The following is a 24,919-nucleotide window of genomic DNA, read 5'->3' as shown; positions in this document are numbered from 1 at the left end:
AGCCAGATCACTTTCAGAATGTCTTCCCTATTTCTTTCCATGTGGTCTAGGTCTTCTCAAATTTGAAATAAATATACATACATATCATATATATATATATATATATATTATGTCTTTATATTATGTATCATTCAAAGAATAGTTTTACTTATTTAATATTACCACATCTTCTTAATCATATCTTACAAATATTAAATTTATACAAATTCACTGTGGAAAATCATCAATTTCCCATATAAAATCACAGCATTATATATATTAAAATGCTGTCTCCAATATATGCATCTTCTCTATTAGTTTTACAGTTGTTTTTCGAGAATGTCATATTTTCATTTGCATCTCTAAATACAGTCCTGTAGCAATAAACAGATCATAGAAACAAATCATAAAAAACAAATATAAACAAATCATAGAAATTTAAAAGTTTATAGAAATATTCCATATTTAATTTTATGGATATGAGTAGAAATCACTAAGCGGCCATTGATCATAATATCCCAGTGACTTTTGGCCCATTGTCCACTTCAGAACTATAAAATGAACTTTCTTTTCATAATTTTCCATGCTGATTTTTTCTATCAACCTTCCATTCATATTCAACAAATAAATGGATATCTTGTCAAGATTTAAAATAATGTAATATGTTTTAGTTAAATGCTTGTATTGAGTCTCACAATTTCTATAGGTGGTTGGAAAACACCATTTATTTTCAGAAATATTTTGTTATTACGGGGATAACCTTATTGATTATGCCCAAAGAAGGTTGTAAGCAGTTCAGGCTGTAAAGTGTTAACCCCACAATGGGCTCATTTTGAGAAGCGAGTCTAGCCAAAACCTATGTACCAAGGTCAGAGTGATTTTTACCCAAATTCAGTTTCCACAATTAAAACCTTCTTAACTAGAAGGACAAGGTTATTTGCTAACTATACCTCTATATTTTGTCTGTTCTGGTACTAATTCAAGAAGCCTTTATCTTTTCCTTTACAAGCCTTACCCGCATCACTATCCATAGCAACAGCACAACTGTATGTTCTTGAATGTATTTCCCCTTTACCCGAATTTGATTAACAACAAAAATCAGTGGCTTGGACTAACCAGGGTCTTTGCTGGTTGCTCAGCACTGGCTGTCCTGGCTCCCCGTTTCTGTTTCTTTAATTCTGTCTTTCAGTCTTTGTTCATCTCTGCATCACACACTGGGCAAGAGACTGGAACCTACTGCAGAGGTCTGCAGTAGTCACAGAATTAACCCTTGGTAAAGTCTGAATGGCTTTTCAGTGGCTCGCTAACCCCCTTAATATCTCATTTGCCTTGTTAGCAAAGTTGTGTGCTTCATTGCAGAGTCATCCTTAACATGGTCAGTGTCATGTGGGATGTATTTATAGGAGCAATGGAGGGTGAAGTGCCTGCATTCCCAAATGGAAAATTATTTACTTAATCTGTTGGTTCATCTCTAGAAAATAGGTTAATTGTAACTACTAATATCTGTCCCTAGGCAAGATAATCAATTTTCTCACTACTCATTACATTACCGGGGAGGTTCAGGATCTCTCAATAAATCATGACAGTGTTGTGGCGGTGATTTTGTGCTCAAACATACATCATATTTTAATTATACATCTTATTTGACTACTTACTATCTGCCTACTGTACTCTAAAAACAAACAGAATGCTTCGTCCTTAAAGGTACTTATAGTCAAGCAGAGAGGTACACAAGTCCAAATAAGTGCTAAGATAATGCTTAAGCTATGATTAAAATGGGAACAGAGCCCAGAAAAGAAAGTAAGCTGATACTTCTCGCCGATGAGCTATGGTTACAAAGAAAATTCTAAAGGTTACATGTCTGAGCATGTTTCTGATCACTTCATAGTTCCCAAGTATAGACTGTATAAATTGTCCTCAATAAATATTTACTGTATGTGATTTTACTGTCAACAGTCTCCTTTCACTATAATCGTGCTCAGGAAACCTGAAGGACTCATCTGTGTCTGAATCTAATAGTCACAGGTACAAATTTCCTGTTGAGAAGAAAACTTTTGTTGATTTTAGTCATAAATACTTTCTCATAATTACTTATATGTCATCCTTTTTAATTATATTTTGTTGTAATGCACAAAGGCATATTAGTGCAATGATAGTATTGTATAACATATAAATAAATAAAACATGCAACTCTCTATTAACTTTATTATTTTAACTAAAAACAATATGTAGGAATACTAGGTTACAATAAAAAATCTTCATAATAGCTTTAGATTCTTTTCTAATAATATGCAAATTTCCTAAATATCCTTCAATTGCCAACATTCAGAAACATAATGTCATGATAATATTTATTTACATTAGAAAAGTACTGTAATATTAGCTGAACTAGGATATCATCTCTCCCTTATAACAATTTTATAAAGCATATGGTATTATTAGGCTGATTTTAGAGATGAAGAATGTGAGTCTTGACTTATCCAATATTAACAAGATTTTTAGTGGCTTAACTCTGAGAATAAGCTATCAAAAACAGTCTTCATAGGCAGGCTTGCTATCAAAAATCTTAAATGGATGAAGTTTATAAGAGATGTGAGACACATTCACTATTAACATTTTTCTTTTCTGTCCTATGGCTGTAGGTTTAAGGTATTTAGCTAGAACTTTTGTTGTTACAAAATATCTGGGATATGTCATTTACAAAAGGAAATATTTTTTTAGGCTCACAATTTCTGAGGTCACTTAGCCCCATTAATTAGAATGTGTGATGAGAACAAACATAGCAATACTATATAATGGATCCCATGTCCCAGTACCCTCTTCAAGAACGTGCCCCAAATGACCCAATTTCCTTCCACTTCCTTTATTTTGCTAGATATACCTGTAGATAATACTACAAACATATTATTATAGACAGCTGAGTTAAATACAAATATTATAGGCAGTCAGATTTGGCTAGGTCCTCAGGAGAGTCAGGATGAAGGTAAAACACACCGAAGCTGCAACCAGAGACACATCCATTGCAGATCAGGTCTCAAGATAAAGATGAGAAGATCAGAACTGCATACTGCCTCAGAGAACAAACACTGGGCCTAAGGAGGTCTAGATAGACATCAGCCCCACTGGTGGGTGACCAGAAACCTCAAGACCCACCACTTCCTAGAAGAATCTTTGTTCTTTCCATCCATGCTTGTTACGGGACTTGTTTCCCAATTGGACCACCATTACCTAAGTGACTATACTTGTAACCTTATTGGATGATTGGCTCTGACCAACATTGTACCCATGTGGGTTTTGCTCTCTAATACTCATCTGTAAAGTGGGGACCCTGACTACCCACTCTGGTCCCCATCTGTCCCTCAGGAGATTTCCTATCAATAAATATCTTCTTTCTCTTAACTTCTGTTGTTCCTAGAATTCATTCTTCAATTTTTAGAGAACAAGACCTAGGTGTATCATACAGCCAATAGGTTGGAAAATATAATATTTCATATATCAATATGATTTCCTATATTTCTTTACTTATTCTGCCTTGTACCCATGTTTTCTCATTTTCCCAATCATCCTTCCACTTTTGACTTGTTTATTCCTTTATTCCCATACTATTTCTACAGATTGTGTCTTCACCTCTTCCCCTGCCTATACTTGAACTCTTGTTCTGACTATGGTGCCTTCTGGCTCCCTGACACAGACTGATAACCTGTCTTAATCATAGCTGTTAGCCCTCACCAGTCTTCTCTGATAGACATTTACTGTGACCGGTATGATGGTTTGTATCCAAAGCCTCACATGTTCATAGGTAAGGAGTTCAGAAGGTGGCTGGATTAGGGTGAGTGATGCTGGGATTAAGGATGTGATGATGACATTAAGAGTGTGATGTGGGATTTAGGATCCCCACCCGGGATGTGAGTGGCACTGTCCAAAAGGCACTTAGCCTAGAAAGAAGAAAAGGTACAGAAAGAAGGAAGACCAGTTGCTGGTGCTGCTTCTTCTGCTTCACTAACTGCTGTTTCCTGCCTTCTGCCTATTCTGCCGTGTCATGAACTGCTTCTCCTCTCTGAGCCAAAAAAAAGTTCCTCCTTTAATTGTGGGTGTTAAGTATTTTGTCTCAGCAACAAAAAAGGTAACTAGGATAAAAGGGTAAAAATCAAGTAAAATCAGACTTTCAATAATTTTCACAAGTGTATGAATTTCTTCCCCAAATTTGATATAGTGACCTTAACTCACATTTTTTTCTTTCTTTTTTTTGGGGGGGGTGGGAGGGTACTCTGGATCGAAATTGGGCCCTTTCACTTGCAAGGCGGGTGGCAGAACCACTGAGCTAAATCCCCAGCTACATTTTTTTTATAAATAGACATCGATCTTTAATTCAGAGTAAAAAAATCAAACTAATGCTTTATTCTTTAGAATTATATTTGTAAGAAGTTCCCAAGATCTGATATTCGATACTTTTTTCCTTGACTGGAAAGTCTATGGTTTTCTTAATTTGTTCTTGCCATGAAAAGACAAAATTAAAAAGAGAGTGTTAACTCCTAAGTCTGCACAGCAAAACTCAATACTTTGTTTATGCATAAAGCTCCGATCACAAATGGAAACAACATAAACCGACACTGCAAGTGCATAAGCATGATTATCATTATTTACGCCATCCTCACCTTTCTAGTGGACATAAAAAATGAAATATTTGAAATTTAATTCTGACACCCTGTTCCTTACTTAGACCAGGGAACAAACGCTTCTGTGAGAGCTGTGCTCCCATTTGTTATTTCACAATTGCTGGAGCCGAGACAAATGGCTGTCAGATGACACTGAATCACTTCTAGATGACAGAGTATAGGGCACAGACCCACCTCACACATTGCTGATGCCGAAGTTTTCAAACTAGATGCTTCTCTTTTCAAAGCAGACTCTCACTATTCTGGTCATCACTATTTAACTGAAAGAGTTACTGAGCATATCTCTGAACTCTGTTGCTCATGACTGCGAACAGAATGAACATAAATGATTAGAGAACACCACCTGCTCAGTGCTTAATGCAGGAGGAAATAAGACTCTGTGCTATTTGGGATGGAAAATACATTAGCTTGAGCTCAGCATGCCATTAATGTAACCATCTATGAAAACTCTGAAGTTATCAAGGGTATAGGATGAAGTATTGCATGACAGATACCTGTTTTCTATTTAATAATTCCTCTTTGAAGACTGTCAAACACAAAGCCAACATATAGGCCATGATGACACCATGGGATCTGTTTTACATCACAATACTTGCTAGCTAAAGTATGAAGATTAGAGTGCTTGTGAAAGCAAGAAGACTATCAAGTGCATCAGAGGGCTCAAAAATGTAGCCTACAGACCACTGAGTTGTAGTTGTAGCTGTCCTATTTTAGAGTAAGGGAAAGATTGTTTTTAGCTTTTATTGATGCCAAAACACATAACTCACATAAAATTTACTTATCTCTACAAATCAATAAGAGGGCCTCAAATCACGTGGCCATATGCCTTAACTGCAGACAGAATTCCCTGGAGCTATTTCAACTCTCTTCTTAGTGTGTGGCAAGGGGCATGAAAGGTTCTTTTTCACAATACTTTTTTTAACTTCCCATGTAATCTTATTCTAGGTTTTACCTTCAATTTGTCAAATATACTTATTTTTTTAAAGTTTATTTCGATTTTCAGTTATTGGTATTATGAAGGAGTAAATTGACTGTGGATGTGGTACTTCAAAATTAACCCACACTTAAGGGGGAAAAAAACAGAAAGCTCACAATCATTGAATTCTCCATATTTTTGCTGATGTAGGTAAACTAATTTCTCTGTATTGTATTTCAAAACTCAACAAGTGAATAATCATTACAACACAAATTGGAAGAAGTTTTCTAATAGCTAGAGAGGAGATGATACATGTATGGAAAAGAGGAAAGAGTGAGCTGGAAAACATCCTGCCTTCTAAGTCAGATGGCAAGTTGAGCATGTAAATAAAAAAATAACAGAATATCATTTAAGATTTATAATCAATCAAATAGTCAAAATAAATAAGAAAGAAGAGAATTTCTTGCTTGTTGTATAATGCCAATTAATAAAATTGGAAGTAATAATGGGCAAACCTTAAGTACTTTATAGCAATAATCACCAATATTGCTAAATTTAGAGGATTAATGTTTTAGGAGTAAAAATACATTTTATAAATGTAAAATGTTTTCCATCAAATAGGGTAGCAATTATAATACCAAAGTAGTAACTATAAACTGGAGAAATGTGATTGTCACTTTATACAATCCAGCAAAGTAAACGGCATCAGTAATGAAATAAACCAACAATGTTTTCTTTCTCCTCTTACTTTGGAAAAAAAGCAGTAATCGAGAAAACCATTTACAGAACAATATACAATTCATGAAAAACAGTGGTTTTCAAATGCTATTTATTTCTCTAAATATTAAAAGTTAACTCAAATTTAAACAATAAAATATTGGACTAAAAAAGCAAAAAGGAATCTAATATCATAACAGTATGAAAATCACTGAAAAATGGCATTCTAGAGAATAATTTTTGAAATAATGACAAAATATTTATCCATAAGAAATTGTTATTTTGAGTAAGCAGAATACTGTCCTACCAAAATTGTCCACATCCTAATCTCCGGGACCTCTGAATGTATTATATAGAAAAGAAGAATTAATATTGAAGGTAGAGTTGAGATTCTAGTCATCTTGTTTTACACGAGGAGATTATGTGGTAGTATTTGAGTAAGCCAAATATAATCACAGGGTTATTAAACATGGAAAAGGAGAATTGATGTCAGAATAGTGTGACATAAGAAAGATTCAACTGGAGATTGTTGGTCTTGATGATTAAAGCTGGCCAAGAATTGGGGGCATCTTTAGAAGATGAATAGGGCAGGAGTTCAGATACTCCCCCAGAGCATCCGCAAAAGAATGCACCTGTGCTGACATCTGACTTTTTGTCCATGAGACCAGTTTCAGAATTCTCATGTCCAGAACTATGACCTTGTATTGATTTAAGGCATTAATTTTGTCATAGCATGCAGTACAAAACAAATATGTTGTTGGGTTACCAGAGGTCTATCTATAACACCCGCTTCTGTTTGCTTCATTGGCTCCATAGTAGTGTGAAAACATATCTATCGATAAGAACTGAGATAGAAATCTCTTACTGCAGTGCTTCTATAGTAGCTGAGAAAAATATTTAATTTCTAATTGACTTTATAAAAGCTTTGAGGAAATGTTTTGGTGTCTGTAAATAAGTAGAGACAAAGAATATAATGAGTGATAAGAAGAAGCAATCTTATAAATCATCATCTATTATACTTCTGTGCCAATGATAGCCTTTAATTAAAAGTAATATAAATAAATTTTTTTACCTAGTTTATTGGCAAGGAAAAAAACCATAGCAAAAAATGCCTGACTTTGTAACTAAAATTTATGCCCCTTAAACTAAGGTGAATCTTTCAAACCAGAATTGTATTAAATTACTCTGGCATGATGTAAGACAAACATTTATGTCATATTATCGTATAACATAGACCAGATACTTAGTCTAACCCAGACACAGATTTTTAAAAAATATAATATCTAGTGAGTAATACAGATAAGGAAAAATAATTAGAAATAGTATAAGATGTACTTTGAATATAAGTACAGATAAAGAGACACTGTGAAGAATTGCATGGTCATAGTATTATTGAAAAATATAATATGACTGTTTATTTTAGTCTAAGAAATCCAATACATTTCTATACATTCATCTGAAATACAAAGTAGTCATTATTTGTTAATTTTAGAAAGATATCTACCATGAGGGTTGAGAATATATTTTATGATTCCTGATTCTTTGTCTACCTTGCTCTCATTAGCAATTTTGCCTATATGGATACTTCCTTTTTAAATGATATTAGTTGGAAATGAAAGTTTTAAAATCACTTATTCTCACGTATTTTTCTTTATTATCTTCTCCAGACTGCTATGAAATATATGCTACAAACTTTTAAAGATACAAATAGAAACAATAAAATTATTGATGTAAGATGAATAGTTTTATTTGATTAATAAAATTCTCTGATTAAACGTCCTATACTATACAGGGAAACAGCATTGAGAATACATTGAAAACTCATTTTTCCTTGGCAATAAGGAGAATGTATCTGTAGGTACCCATATTATTATGATATTGATATGTAGTTTGTCAGATTTTGTGTTGTTCTATGATTTACTATAGACTGAAATATCATTGTGTATATTGTTAAAAAGAAGTTCATAGAGGTTTAATGGAAAAGATCTTCTTCTTCAATCTATGCTACTGTAAGAGGGTGGCTCATTATTTTGACAAGTATATCTATCTGAGTTCCCTGCAGATCCAGGCTGTCCAGATTAGTAATGACCTGGAAATTAAAGTGGTCACTCAGGATTCAGCACTCAGCAGGAGAAGGGGCTGTCTTCACAGGCAGTCAAATTGACTCAAATTGGCACTCAAGATAATTTGCACAGAATTTGACAAGCTTTCTTAACTAGGTAGGCACAATGATCTTATCTTGAGTATTGATACTCAAATGTGGTTTAAGCCCAGCTTGTGAGAGTTGAGTAAATGTCATTTCAGTACTTAGTTACCAGAACAGGCTGATTTTATATAAAAATAGGTTAATCTGATCAGTTTTCAGCATATGAGATTTGACATCAGATAGACCTATGTTTTAATTACTGCTCTAGAACTCACAGGCTTTATTAACTTGAGTAAATTACATAAATATTCAAAACCTTGGTTTTCTTTATTAAGACTGGGCAGTATGAGCATCTTTTTCATTGGATTATTTTAAATATATTAATTAATCAGTTGATTCAATAAATTTGTGGCAGGGGCTACCGGGTATCAAACTTGGGACCTTGCACTTGTGAGGCAGGTGGCAGCACCGCTGAGCTAAATCCCCAGCCCCCAGTAAATATTGATTAACTAATCTCTATCAGAATAATTCTGGACAATGTCTAGGCTCCACTGAACATTACATTTTAGTAAAAAGATAGAGAACAAGAGAAAGAAGACACTTTTAATAGGCTTCATGGGAAGTTGTCTGACGTGGTGACATTTGATAAAATAAATTAAATGGAAAAGTGAGGGAAAGGATTAAAAGATGAGTAGAATAAAATGGTCCATAATAACAAAAGTCTTACAGAACTCATGAACTTAAATAAGAAAATGTAACTATAGAAAAATGCAAATTCCCTGAAATTCATAACTTTTAATATGATATACTATGTGATAGTCAAATAAGAGTTCAAATGAGAGTTTGTCCAGGATCAAATCATTTTAAAAATTGTGGAAAATAATAAAGAATTAGAGAAAGAATTAAGGAAAATAAATTAGCCTGCATAGTCTGAAAATAGACTTTTGGAAACTACTGGTAAGTAACTAATGAAGCTTGCAGCCATGGCTCCTTCAGTCTTTATGAGCTCTAGAAAGATGATTCTTTCACATATTCACCAATAACTTATTTGTCCATTATCAGATGTCCACTCATATGCTAAATATTCTTCCTTGGGCTTTTATAGTTTTCTCTGAACTCTCCTGCTTCCTTACCTATATTTTTCTACTTTGATAGACAGGATGTATAGCCATCTTTACCGCTTAGCAGAAAGGCTTGCAAAAGAAATTTAGTATTACAGCCAACAGAACAGCCTAAAATAGAATATTTGGCCTTGGAGCCAGCTAAATATGGAATAAAACTTCTATAAACTGTAATCCAAATAAACATTTCCTCCCTTCACTTGTTAATGTTATATATTTTTGTCTCAGCAACCATAAAAAATAACTAAGACAAAAAACAAATTTCAATCTCAAATTTCAGCTATAATTATAGTTTTGCATATCAAAAAACCCCTCTAATATCTTGCTAAATTAAGGTCTTTTATTCTTGAACCAGCAGTCTAATATAAATAAATTCTTCTGCAGCACCCCACAGGTAATGAATTGTCCTTCCATTCCTTTATTCTTCTGATATCAGAGTCATGAATTCCTCAAATGATCAATTCACTGAGTTCATAGCTGAATGTGTTGTAGGAAAAAGGGGTCTGGTTGGAGGAGATGGGTCCCTGACATGACTTTTATCTTTCTCTGTGGTTCTTCTTGCTTTCTCTACTACTGACATGTCATTTCTTCCTTGGCTCCAGCCAACCATTGACTGAAACTGCTGAAACTATGATCCAAAAATAAATTTCCTTCTTTAGGCACCAGGGGTTGAAGGCAGGACCTTTCAGTTGTGAAGCAGTGAACTAAATTGTCACTGAACTAAATCCACCCTCCATCAACTTCCTTTCTTTAAGGCATGCTTGTCAAGTATTTTGTTTCAGCAAAGAGAAAGCTGATTAATATAGATGTCTCTAATTTCCCCCTTATATTTCAGCATGTGGGAGGAGTCTACTCTTAATACCCCCAATAACTCACTTGATGTTCTACCTTCCCAATGCTCTTTCTTTTTGATATCCTACTGTTCATAGCATCACTCCATTTCAGTTAAGATAGGTATTCTTTCCTCAAACATTGGGGAGAGTTTCATCTGGGAAAGACCGTACATTAAACAGTATTCACAGAAAATGATCCCTAAAAAGATAGTAACTAGAGCGGTGGAGTCATAAGTATGTGTATGTAAGGAACAGCAGCCATCTTGAGAAGAATCATGGTACTGGTTTTGTATGGCTCCAGAAAGTTGAGGGGAAAATAGCTATGATGTACAAATACTCTATGGGCAGTGAAAGAAACATTCTACCTTGCACTCATCATGAAGATACAGGTAGTAAGTTATCACACCACACACAGCTACTGAAATATCAGTTAGCTTACATAACAATATTTGAGTGCTATCACCAGTACTAGTACTAGAACTAGTGTAAGTCAGACAAGTTCGCCAGCTTTTAATCTTGCCCACTGAATCACAGGGCCGCCAAGGTCATAACAGCAACATAGGAGGAAGGAAGAAAATAGCATAGGAATAGACTCCTCATTGCTTTGATGTGGTCAAAAAAATGACCTGGAAAAGAAATGCAGAACATTCTGTCCCACATACATAACTTTTATGTAATGCACTTATTCTTATTCTGGCTCATGGCCTCTTAATCGCTATCTAAGTATATGATTTATTGGCACAACATTTCTACTATTCTTTCTGATTGGACACATGACATTTTGTCCCATTTTCTTCATTTGGTCTTTTGCTCTATACTTCTGCATTTCCTGGCATCACTAATAGCCCATTTATCTGTGATGTGTAATAAAAGCACCATGCACTCGAAAAAGTGTCCTCTGAACTTCAAAGCCAAAATTAAATAATGTTCCTTAGGCTATCATACTGGGTTTGTACTTTGTATTCTGAAAAGAAAGTAGTGTGATCTTGTCTGTGTGACTGCGCTTTGAATATTTTGATAAGGTACAATTTCCCCATTGCCTTCTGAAGTGAAACATAGGGTTATGAAGTGGACAGGGACATCAATATTGCAAAATGTCATTGCTCTGAAATATTCTATTATAATTACTATAGGAGGTATCTACATGGCAAAGCTAAGGCAGAACACTGAGATGGAGTGTCCCCAAGGAGACAAACTAAAGAGAGAATGTTGCTCAGAAATTAAATTTATTTCAAGAAGAAAGGAATCCTGTGGGCAGCAGGTGTGCATGTAATAGAATGAATCTGAATTTTAATTAAGCAACATTTCCCTACAGAGTAATTACATATGTTGTTTACTCAACTTTTTTATAAGGTTTATTATCACATATTTAGTCTTCTTTCTTCCCATCACAGAAGATATGCAAGTTAAAAGACTTTAGTCATCATTATAAAAGTTGTTCTCATTAAGAAAGGAGTATATAACGGGTACTAAATTCATATAGAATTTATATTGTTCATAAAGCAGCCCATCTAGGATTTCATCTAAACATGCTCATAGTCTTACACGCAGACTTATATGAGTTTACAAATTGATTGGGATAATTGATTGTAAAACAATGCTTTAAAATTTATAGCACAAAAAGTATTTTGAGATTTTTCATTTTATAAGATGAGTATAACCAAAGAAAATGTCTGTAGCTATTTCTAGTTTTGATGGGTGCTCCACAGAGGAGTGAGGCAGTTAGTTCCTGAGCCTAACCAGTGTGGTTTGTTGTATTTTTAACTAAATAATTGTCCACCAAATGTAAACAGTCCACATGGATACAGCCAATGGAATATCACTTTTGTCTCTTAGGATATCTGTGTTGAAGGCATTTATAGGGAAAAGGCAAAGTGTTGTTAACAGAGCCCCCTGCAGGGGTCCTGGTCTCCTGCAAGCCAGTACAACATTTGTGAAATAGGAAAGTGGGAAATAGAAAACAACACAGAGACTTAAGAGAAACTGAGTCTTGGGATGATCCAAGCTGCTCTGCACAGCAAAGACAAGGACCCCCAGGACATCCAGTGTTTACTCATTACAGGTATGGAAAGGAGGGAGCTGGCGGGCCATGGGGCAGCTGCTGATAGCAAGTATCAAGCAAGTGGGACTGTAGAATGTGCACAAGCACATCTTCGCTGAAGACAACAAACAGTTAATTCAGAAGGAGAGAATTTAGTTAGAGTCAGTTGACCTTGACTGGGAGTAAACTCCGACAAGCTCCGCTACTTCCAATGTAACACAGCCGAATTATGGAGGGGCGAGAAGCCTGTGCCACTATAGCCTGCTACTACCGGGCAGACAGGTCTGCTGAAGTCCTTATCAGGCCATCATATGAATTAAAGAAAACCCTCCTCTAGAGCACTTTGCTAAAGGGAGCACTTAATATCCTGACTTATAGTGGGCCATCACAAATCTGTACTATTTTGTGAACAGGTGTAATGGAGTGATATTCCTATGAGAAAGGCTACTCAACAGGGAAGGATAACAAACTACTTTAGAGATATGATTAAAAGATCTCAGAACTATCACAAGCCTATTTTATTCTATTTCTGTTTTTGCAATATCAGCTCCAAAAGTTAACTGAAAAACAGCTTTCGCCTGGGTGATTCTGTGTCGATACAATGACATCACAGAAGCCCTGGCACGACGCTCACGTTATGAATTAATTTAAATTAGGAGGCCAGAGTTTCTTGCTTTTTGCCTGACATTTCAATGCATATCAGGGCAATAATATTTCCTCAGAAATACATAACATTTCACAATGTAGAAGCAACACTTGGCAGCAAAATATCACCAGTGTTTCTTTATTTGACAAGAATAATACTGTGCAGATTGTAGCTGCATTTCTTTATATTGGGCTTCTCAAAAACAGATATTCAGAGGTTCTACCCAAAAGTACATACAAAGATAAAATAATCCGAACACAGTTATAGTATTATAGCTTTCATGGATGATGCTTTTAAAGTCCAATGAAAAGCCTGATTATTTGAGAAATGAACTAAAAGCACACTTTGAAGGATAGTACAACTACAACACAGACAAACCATGATGGTAATATTTATGACAACATTGTGTGTTTGGGTTTTCTTCTTTCATTGTACAGCCATATGCATTTCTTCTAATGCATATGAAAGAAAAATATGAAATTTTTCTTTACGATTTAAATTACTGCCATTTATTGAAGCAAGATCATAAAACTAAGGTTTGTAAGGCATCTAACAGATGTCGCCTTGATCTACCATGAAATAAATGAAATGCAATTAGATGCAATAAAACAACAGACTAGGCTAAACTACAATCTCGTTTACCAGTTCAAGAAAGTTCTGATTTTTTAAAAAATGAAGAATATAGCATTATTTTTACTATTTTATTAATCTAAAATTTTTCTCTGTAATGAAACCTTAAAATATGCGAAAAGTCATCATTTAATCATGCAGAAGAATTCTTAATGCTTTAAGGAATTATTTTATAAAATTTTCTTCTAATAACCAATCAATCGATCAATACCATTGGTCTATTTTATTTCTGGTAAGGATTTAAGGGATTAAGATTTCAGAAAATGGAAATAAAGTGTTTGTAAATGGGAAGGGTAGGAGGGTGTGAGGGAGGGCAGGGACAAGGGGAAAAATGAGAAGCAAGACCTGTCGTGTAAAGGTACAAGATCCCAATGATGAATGTAACTGTACTGTATACCTAAAATGTACCAATAAACTAAATGAGAGAGAAAAAAAAAGATTTCAGCAAGTAATTCTGTACAAATACACAGAAAATATAATGTAAGGAATTCATATTCTGAATTTAATATTCATATTTACTTATTTGGTGGTCTTTCTTTCTTTTTTTTTTGTCCAAAAAATTCTTGGCCCTTTATTTCACATTAATCTTACTCAACAATACAGGGGTGAAACAGAAGATTGAACATATGAATCTGTAGACATCTTTGATATAGCATTATTCTCTTTCCACCTTCCTAGGCATACACACATCTGTGCACACACATGCACATCCTCCTTGCACTGGCAAGGTAGGCAGTGGAACCACTGAGCTAAATCCTCGGCCCCATCCCCCTTTATCTTTTTAGAACTAAATCAAACAGATTTTATTTGTTTGTTTTTTAAAATGAGGAGAACAAATAATATAAAATATGTCATAACAAATGCTCTCCTACTAAGATTTGAAACCATTTTTAATTTTTTACAAAATGCTCACAATGCAAATATGAAAAGCTTTAATACTCATAACTTCTGCAATAAATGCAGCATAAACATACAAATTTTTTCTGTACCATTTTTTTTCCTCATTAAGTTTATTGGTACATTTCAGGTATACAGCACAGTTACATTCATTATTGGGATCTTGTACTGGATAAAGACGATATGGTTTTTCTATAATAGAATACTACTCAGACATAAAGAATGAGATATTAGATTCATTCATAGGAAAATGGATGCATATTGAGGTTATACTCATAAGTGAAATAAATAAGTCACCCATGTGTAAACACCGAATAGTTTCTCTGGTGTGAATAAACTATAATAGTACATAAGAGCCTAATGATATAATAGACAATGTGAAATAGGAAAACAGGGGCTAAAAGTGTAGGGAAGTGGGAAGGGTAGTGGAAAGCTGATAAGGGAAAAGAAAAAAATATGAGAAAATGAAGAAATGGAAATGAAGTGCTGATGGTCTCTATTTCATTCCTGTGAACTTTGCATTCAAAGTTAAACAAATAGGATCAGATTGGGCATTGTCTAGTCATCTTTTGCTACATGACCTTTTATAATGAATGTAATGGTAGAATGTAATTACCATGTAACTATGGAACAGCTTTCCTGCTTCTGAGAATTTGTTAGACTTGACTAGACTAACTCGTGATCTGCACAGATCACTTTATATCTTCTGAACTACCCATAGTTGGATTTCCACAAAGGCTTATAGAGTTAATATTAAGACCTCAAATAAATCTTGAGCACTGATAACTAAGTGAAGTATTATTTATAATTCAGATTAAAATTTTGACAGCCATTTTGTATAATCCCTATATCACACACAGGAAATACACACACATTTTAAATACCATAAAGTAGTAGCATTCTAGAAAAAAGAAGTAACATCAGCCTGCACTCATGTGAAGAATTAATTGAGAACAGAATAATTATCTAATAAATCCTGGTGGAAGTAAGTCCATCATGATAATTAAGACAGACTCAATGCATGATAATTGCCTTGACCTTATATTTCGTCTTCCTACTTTAGACACCTTGCAATATATCCAAAAACTGTATTTTGGCTTGTCAAAATTGAAATGAAACTGTACTTTGGCTTGTAAAGACTGTAATGTTTCTTGCTCTATAATGCCATTTTAATAAAAATTTTAAAAAGAGCCAAAATGGTAGCATGAAAATAATTTTAGGTAAAACCTTTGATAATACTTTATTCATGTAATGCTATCATGACCCTGCAGATTTCAATCCAGTTTAACCTAACTTAATGTATATGTCTTATACATATTTTGCTCAAACTAAGTAGCAAATTTGTGAGTATGATTAAATAATGTATGTTTGCCTTAAATTGGTATGTTACCTTTCTGTGTACGGAGTTAAGCTAGATTTTCTTCTATATGGTAGTAAATTTGCTTGACACTCCAGTCATGACTTAGATTCAAGTGCCAATTTAATATAAATATTTTCTTGATGATATTAAAATGGAAAGAGCTAAAATCTGACTTATGAGATAAACAACTAAAACACATGACCAGAATTATTTCAATAAATATAACAAATGAAGTTCATAACTACTTCATAATACTCTGGATTTCTCCACTCAGGTGGTTTCCAAGAGAGAGTTTCATGGAACATTTTTAGAATTTTTGTAAAAAAGGGTGCAAGTCAGGGGAGGTGGAAAATTCCTGTAATCCTAGCATTCAGGAAGAAGTTGGATAGGAAGGGTGTGAGTTCCAGGACAGCCTAGTTATAAAACAAGTTCAAGGAAATCCTGAGCCACATTCTGAGATTCTGTCTTAAAAGTTGAGGGGAGGGAAAAATAATGGATATATAAGGTTTGGACTTTTTAAAATTATATTTAACTGAAAATATTTTTGAAATTATTTTATTTTAGGAAACAATATAGTGTTTCAATACATCTACAGATTGTATAATGAAAAATCTGTGTAATTACCATTTCTATCACCTCATACACTTACCTTTGTGTGTGTGTGTTGAGATCATTTAAAAACCACTCTTTTAGGTAGAACTCTGGAAGACATTGGCATAGGAGAAAACTTTATGAACAAATCTTCAGTAGCACGGGAACTAGCACAAAGAATCAACAACTGGGTTGTCATCTTTTTAAAAATCTTCTGCACGGCAAGATAAACCATCAACAGAGATAAGAGACAACCTACAATGTGGGGATAAATTTTTTCCAGCTATTCCTCAGATAAAGGTCTACTATCTAAAATATATAAATAACTAAAAAAATCAGACTGCCCCAAGTATGAAGACCCACTTCAAAAATGGGCATTGGAAATGAACAGACATTTCTCAGACAAAGAAGTAAAAGCAGCAAACAAACATATGAAGAAAAATGTTCAATATCACTGGTCATTCAAGAGATGCAGACTGAAACAATTCTGAGATTCCACCTCACCCAAGAAAGAACGGCTGCTATCAAGAAATCAACCAATAACAAATGTTGGCAGGGCTGTGGGGAAAAAGGAATGCTTCTTCATTATTGGTGGGAGTGCAGACTGCTGCAACCACTAGGGAAATCAATATGAGATTCCTTAAATATCTAGAATTATAAGTACCTTTGACCCAGCTATTCCCCTCCTGGATATATTCTCAAAAGAATAAAAAGAGTTATAGCACCCTGAGGGCATACTCTTAAGTGAAATTAATAGGTTATACATGTGTAAATACCAAATAGTTTCTCTGGTGTGAAAATCTAAAAGTGTGAATAAGAATCAAAATGTATAATTAATACTGTGTAATAAAAGAAAATGTCTAAAGAAATAGGGGAAGTGGGAGGGGTAGGGAAAGGTAAGAAGGGAAAGAAAAAATATGACAAGGAAAAAATGGAAACAAAGACTTTGTAAATAGGGAAGGGTGGAATAGGTGTAGGGAGGGCAGGGGAATGGGGAAAAACAAGAACCAAGATGTGTCGTGTAAAGGTATAAGATCCCATGATAAATGTAACTGTATTGTATACCTAAAATGTACCAATATACTTAATGAAAAACTATATATACAATATATTTTAATTAACTATAGTCATGCCAAAATGTAATAGAAGGGAAGAACCCACTTTTATAAGTTTGTATTTACAAAAAAAAAAAAGGTTTAGTGCTTTTTCCTTTGTCCTCCTCAGGCTCAGGCAACTATCATTCTAATCTATTTCTATGAACATTTTTAGTTTCCACTTATGAGTGATAATGTGCAGTAGTTGATTTTCTAATGTCACTTAACATATGGTCTTCCATGGCCATATTTTTATAGATAGTATTTCATGCTTTTCACAGTGGAATACTACTCTATTAAGTAATTTTGTTTTTCTCAACCATTAAAATTTATGTATGAGTCTATGTACGTATGTATGTATTGGTGATTGAATAAAGGGCCTCTTACAAATTATGTAACTAATTTAGAATTGACCTATATCTCTACCCCTTTTTATCTCTTTCTTTTTTTTAATTCATTAAGCTTATTGGTATATTTTAGGTATACATTACAGTCACAATCATTATTGGGAACTTGTATCTCTACATGAATGATCTTGGTTCTTGTTTTTACCCATCCACCTGCCCTCCCTTCAATCCCTCCACCCCTCCTTTTTTTACAAATACTTTATTTCCATTTTTCCTTCCTTTCTTATATTTATTTTTCTTTCCCTTCTTTTCTTTTCCCTATACTTACCCCTTCCCTTCTGATTTAGACCTTTTCTTCCTATTTCACATGATCAATTATACAATAGGAACCTTATTTACACTTTTAGTGTTTCACACCAGAGAAACTATTTGGTATTTACTCAAGTGTGTCCTATTTATTTCACTTACGAGGATGGCTTCAATGTGTATCCACTTAGCTATAAATGTCTCTAGTTTGTCATTCTTTATGGCTAAGTAGTACTCCATTTTTTAACACACACACACACACACACACACACACACACACACACCTTCTTTATCTAGTCTCCAGTTGATGGGCAACTGGGTTGTTTCCAAGTTTTAGCTAATACAAACTGTGCCACTATAAACATGGGTGAGGATGTGTTGCTGTGGTCTGATTATTTAAATTCTTTTGGAAAGATACCTAGCAGAGGGAGAGCTGGGTCAAATGGGACCCCTAATCCTAGTTTTTTTTGAGGAATCTCCATACTGATTTCCACAGCAGTTGCACCAGTCTACGCTCCCATCAACAGTGGAGACAAGTTTCTTTTTCTCCACAACCCCACCAGTATTTGTTATGGGTTTATTTGTTTTGGGGGGTTCATTTCTTGATGGCAGCCATTCTTTCTGGAGTGACATGTTTTAATTTGCAGCTCATGAATGATCAATGATGTTGAACAGTTTTTCATATGCTTATTTGATGTTTCTACTTCTTCACCTGAGAAATTTCTGTTCATTTCAGATGCCCATTTTTGGATTGGTTTTTTTAAGTTTATGAGGTATGACTTTTTAAAATTAGTTTTATGTTCTAGATAGTAGAGCTTTTCCTGAGGAATAGCTGGTACAGATTTTTCCCTCATTGTCTCTTCACCTTGTTAGTGGTTTCTTTTGTTGTTCAGAAGCTTTTTAATAAGATGAAATTGCATTTGTTAATTCTTTATGATAGTTCCCATGCAACTGAGGTTTTGTTCATGAAGTCTTTTCCTACACCAGTATCTGCAAGAGTTCTACCTAACCTATCTTCTAGTAGGTTTAGTGTTTTTTGTTTTAATATTTAGATCTTTGATCCATTTTTGTACTAGTTTGGTGCATGGAGAGAGATGTAGGTCTAGTTTTTAATCTTTGGCAAGTGGAAACTCAGTTTTTCCAGAACCATTTATTAAAGAGGCTATGTTTCCTCCAATGAGGGTGTTTCATTTCTTTGTCAAATACAAAGTAGCTGAGTATGTCTGGAGTTGTTTTGCATCTTTTACTCTGTTCCATTTATCCTCAGGTCTGTTTATTTGCATAAAATGGAAAGACATTCCTTATTCATGGGTTGGAAGAACCAATAGAGTGAAAATGAAACTGCTACTGTGATATGTCTTTGTTTCAAGACAGGATCTTGTTAAATTGCCCAGGCTGCCTTCATTTTTTTCATTCTGTTTAAACTTTCTGAGTAGCTAGGACTACAGGTGGGCCACACACTTCCTTCCTGCTATCGACTTTAATAAGTCTTTAAATCTCTAAGTGAAAACAGCTAAAGATGTTTCATGATGTGTGGATTCAATTTTAGGGTGAGTTATTCACAAGGGGCAGAATTCTGAGATGTTCTACCTCCCCCAAGATTTTGAGTTGTTGAGTACATGCACTGAATAATAATTTTCCTTGACTATGGATCAGAGGATGAATATGATGGGTTTCTTTCTTATGATTGTGGAACATAGTCTGATAAAACTGAAAGAAATGTGTGGATATAACTAAAATCTCAAGTTCTTTGACTAAAAATATATTACTATGTATATTTAATCTAAGGAAATAAATACTCAACAGGGACTGGAGCTATCCTGAAAAAAAGAGCTCAGACACCTAAGAAATGATTCTACCATTTGTGGAACAGCAAATTGCCATACTGAGGGCAGGAATCTAAGGCCAGCTTTATGAATGCGAACAGTGACAGAGACAAAGAAAAAGAAAAGGCAAAGCAGGCCAACAGATATGAGAAAGATTTCATTAGCAGAAAGGAAATTTATTTTCATTGTATTCTCTTTGACTCAAATTAACTGAATTTACTTCATAATAACAATAATTTACATGCAGAGGTACTTTATACATGATAAATCACCCTCAGAGTTGAAACTTTTTGCCCTCTAAAATGTTTTTGCTTCTAGGACCATCTTTGTAATAGAAAAGACCAATAAAATAATTAAAAGTTAAATATGATTTTCTGCATGAGTTGAGATATATAGTGTAATATTACCCTGCTTACAGTTAAATTTTTTTAATTAGAAAGTATTCTCTTGAAACTGAGTTTCAAAAGTGCCATGTGTAATTTTTCATTTTATCCAGAGATAAACAGTACAACAAAGATGAATTGAGATGCAATACAATTTTACTTTAAATTTCCTACTTTTCTAAGTAGGCCTTGATATTTAATGGTAATTACTTTTAAAAATTATGAATCTATTCTGAACAGCACAAAGAATCTGAGTGTAAGGTCAGATTGAGGCACAACTGAGACCACTGAGGCAGGCAAAGTCTAAGCAACATGCAATTAATGTATTGCCATCTGGGTAGAGATGGGCCAAAGGGGAGAAGGTTGTTGGCACTGACAAGAGGGTGCCCATGGTTAATATAGGGCATTTTCTGTAAGGGAAGAGAGCGCTGCTAAAGAGGGTGGAAAATTTTAGAGTCCCAAGGTGATGGGCCTGGGGCTGGCTGATAAAATGGGGTGGTGGTGAGAGCAGCAGGGTAGCTTCTGGCTTCTTGTTATCTCTGTGCTCCTGTGAATGTAGGTAGTGGGTCTGCTTAGGTGGAGGGTCCTATTTGGGGGACCTGTCACTGACGAACTTCAGAAATTCAGACACATGCATAGCAATTCATTTGAAAGTGGAAAAGAACACAATAGAACATAGGTACTGTATATTTGGTCAACCTTCCTCCTGGAAGTCATTTTATGTCATAAATAAGATTTTAAATATGTATACATATGGTTTGTGAGATTTTTGCCATTTTTAAATAAATTTTATCCATCCATATCTTATTTATTTATTTAGAATTCCCATTGTGTACTGAACCCTAATATACATTGTGCTATATTCCAAGCACATTATACAAAGGAGCTAATAATCAATAAATTGAGGAATAAATTATTTTTAATATCATTAGGTAAATGAGGCAAAATGATTTGATGAGTTGGCATTTGATTAGAAAAACACTAAACACACAAGCAAATACTAGTTAAGTTGATTTTTAAAGCACATATAAAAGCATATATTTATAAGATGACATCATCTACCTCAAAAAGTAATTCTTATTTCTGATATAAACTTTGAATGTCTGTAAACATAACAGTTTCTGTTAGGGAATTGATCATGTTAAAGTATGCTGTGATGCTGCCTCACAGGCTGCATTCTCCTGGTACATCTTGGCTCCTAAAATGACCTCATGCCCTTATCTCTGGTTTCCCTCCCCCAAGGCCACAGTGGTCCGGAGAAGTTGAAACCTGTTTCTGCAGGGCTGGACCCATAAAAAGCAACCTGGCCTGTGATAGGTTAAAAGTAGCTCACTCCTCATAAATAAGCAATAGCCCACCCCAAAACTGATAAAAGGACCTTCCTTTCTTTGTTCTTCTCTCCTTATGCTTCTTCTTCCTCCCTCTCTCTCTCTCTCTCTCTCTCTCTCTGCTCTATCACTCTCCTCCCACCCCTTGAATAAAATCTCCAGTCGGACCTCTCAGTGTGTGTGTGGCCTAGTTGGTGAGCGTCACTATTCCCTTTCAGTTTCCCTGTTCAAACTTTAATGTATTGAGCTGTAATTGCATAAATGTGTTATTAATAGTTTATCTCATCAACACAATGAACATTATTCAGTACCAAAATAGCAAAAGCATGGTAAAAAGTAATTTTTGAAGAATAGAACTTCACGTTGAATGTGGGTATCTGGGGCTGGGGATTTAACTCAGTGGTTTCACTGCCTACCTCACAAGCTCAAGGTCCCGGGTTAGACCTCTGGTATAAAAAAAAAAAAAAAAAAAAAAAAAAGAAGTCTGAATGTGAGTATCTGAAAAGAATCTGGGCAAAGGTAACTAGATCCAAAAGGAAACATCATCATCAAAATAAATGAAGTATCTTGTACCAAAGAGTAGAATCTACTACTGATGCAAAAGAAGTATATCATTTAAATGAAATGTCAAAAATAATCTCATAGAAGAAAAAAGATACTAAAATATTTATTGCAAGATATTCAGTGGACCTTTTTCAAAGCACTCATTTGACTGAGAGTTTTATATTGAAGGTTGTTTTAATATCAGCTCAAAAATTTGTAATATAAAGCTCTCACTGAAAGTGATTATTTGGATAGTATAGATTTCCTTATTTTTAGTTGAATAATACTATGACTTCATTTGTTTGTTTGCTTGTTTTTTGGTACTGGAGATCGAAATCTGGACCTTGCACTTGCAAGGCAGGTGGCGGAACCACTGAGCCAAATCCCCAGCCCACTATAATTTTAATTGATCTGAAGATTTCTCAAAAACTGGTCTCTCAGATACTTAGATAAATTAGTCATTTGATAAGTATTTATTTAAATATTATTTTAAATATTTAAGTATTTCTGGTCTCTCAGATATTTAGATAAATTAGTCATTTGATAAATATTTCTTTAAATACTTAAAGTATTTCTGTATGTATTCACCATAGTGTGTTCTGTAATTTCAATATATAATCAATGTTTGATAGTTAAAGTGGAATATAAAAACATTATATTCTCAGTTTTTGAGGAAAAAACAATGAAAGCCTTGAAATATCTAACTGGAATTTGGCCACAAGTTGGACCTAAAATCAGAAATAATTCTCTCAGTCAAGCAACATGAAAAATGAGAATCCAGGGCTGGGGATTTAACCCCGGTTGTAGAATAAGCATGTTGATGCCCTAAACATTTGTAACTGATACAAAGAGATTACCCTTTTAGTTGTTTTGTTCTACCAATGCTTGGATGTGTGCAAGCATGCATTTGTGTGTGTGTGTGTGTGTGTGTGTGTGTGTGTGTGTGTGTGTGTGTGTGTGTGTGTGTGTGTGTGTGTGTGTGTGTGTGTGCGTGTGCATGCGCGTGCATGTATGTTTTAACATCATAAATGATTAAAAAGTCTTCAACATTTCTTCCTGTTTGATAGACTTTTGCTTCCCCTAACATCATAATATGCATTTTCTTAGAACCCTTATTTTAGAAAATTGTAAGTTTCTCTGTCCTTTTGAGATGTAAATCTTATTTAAAAACTTCTTTCTAGTTCTACAACCAGTGTCTTTCTCAATGACCTGGAAGCCATTCCTTTGGAGCAGAATCACAAAGGAAGGTAGTAACTTTTTTTCTCAGTCTTCTTGATTAGGTGATGACAGATTGCTCCAAGGTATCTATCTTCTGTTGTGAAAATAAAGGAAACATTACTTCTCATTGAGTGAGGACAGTTAGCTAGGTGTCCCATGATCTTGACTACCTATAAAATAGTTTTTAAAACCTTTCTGTTCTTTGTTTCGCCAGACTTAGGCTCAGACTGAGTTCTGGGCTCCATTCCTATTATACTAGCCTTAATTTTAAATAAATATATAGAAAGAATATAGAAGTCAATGATTCTTAAGTTAGGTTATTGTTTCTAATTGTTTAGTGATTTAGTATTAATATTTTCTAGACCTGGTGAAACTCAAATAACTATAATTCTTTGGAAATTTGAGAGTGCAGATATCTTTGTCAAGCCCTAGCATTCCCTAATGGAAGTTAATAGGCTTGTGATTCTGCCTTACAATTATGGACATGTTCATATGAATTAGTGCACCCTGATAGATGTTGTGTAAAAATAATTGATGAATAAAATTTAAAACAGTTTTCTGGAAATTTTTATACCTGGAAAAAATTGGTAAGAACATGAATTTTACTGTCTTGTATCCTAATCCATATACAAATCTTTACTCTTGACCAAAGTTGAAGTTCAAGCCTTATTGAATGCATCAGTATAAATTCCTTCATTTCAATCAGAAGTGGAACTAGTGGAAAAATTAATTTCCTGGAATTATATTTATATATGTGTTACATATACAAATGAATAGCACTCACTATTTTATACATAGCAAGTAGAATGGCAGAAAAGATGAGTGAAAGAACTGAATTCTGACACTCAAAATTTAATTATTATATTCTAACATAAAATAATTTGAAAAACTAACACAGAAGAGATTGGATGCAGTGTTTCCATAGAAAACTGCAGAAACACCTGGGTGTCATGGTGAACACTTGCAAAACCAGCACTGAGGGAGCCTGAAGCTGGACAATCACAAGATTGGATCCAACCTGGGTAAATTACCTAGACCTTGTCTGCAACTAAAAAATAAAAAATGGTTGGGGATGTAGCTCAGTGTGGGGCAATCCAGGGTTCAGGCCCTGTACAATACTAAAAGTGAAACAAAACAAAAATAGATACTTAATGTTTAACTATATGATTTTGTTCTAACAGTTGTAGCATTCAAAACTGCACTTATATACTTTCTTCTTTGGGAAATATCATCTTCTTACACTTTGAATCTCCTTTTATTTGCTATGAGTAGTTTGGCAGGGTTATTAAAAAAAAAAAAAAAGTATCTTGGAAGCCCATGT

Source organism: Fukomys damarensis, unplaced genomic scaffold (genome assembly GCF_012274545.1).
Source record: "Fukomys damarensis isolate Sample0158 unplaced genomic scaffold, DMR_v1.0_HiC HiC_scaffold_20, whole genome shotgun sequence".
NCBI lineage: Eukaryota > Metazoa > Chordata > Mammalia > Rodentia > Bathyergidae > Fukomys > Fukomys damarensis.
Note: the sequence above shows the minus strand (reverse complement) of the source record.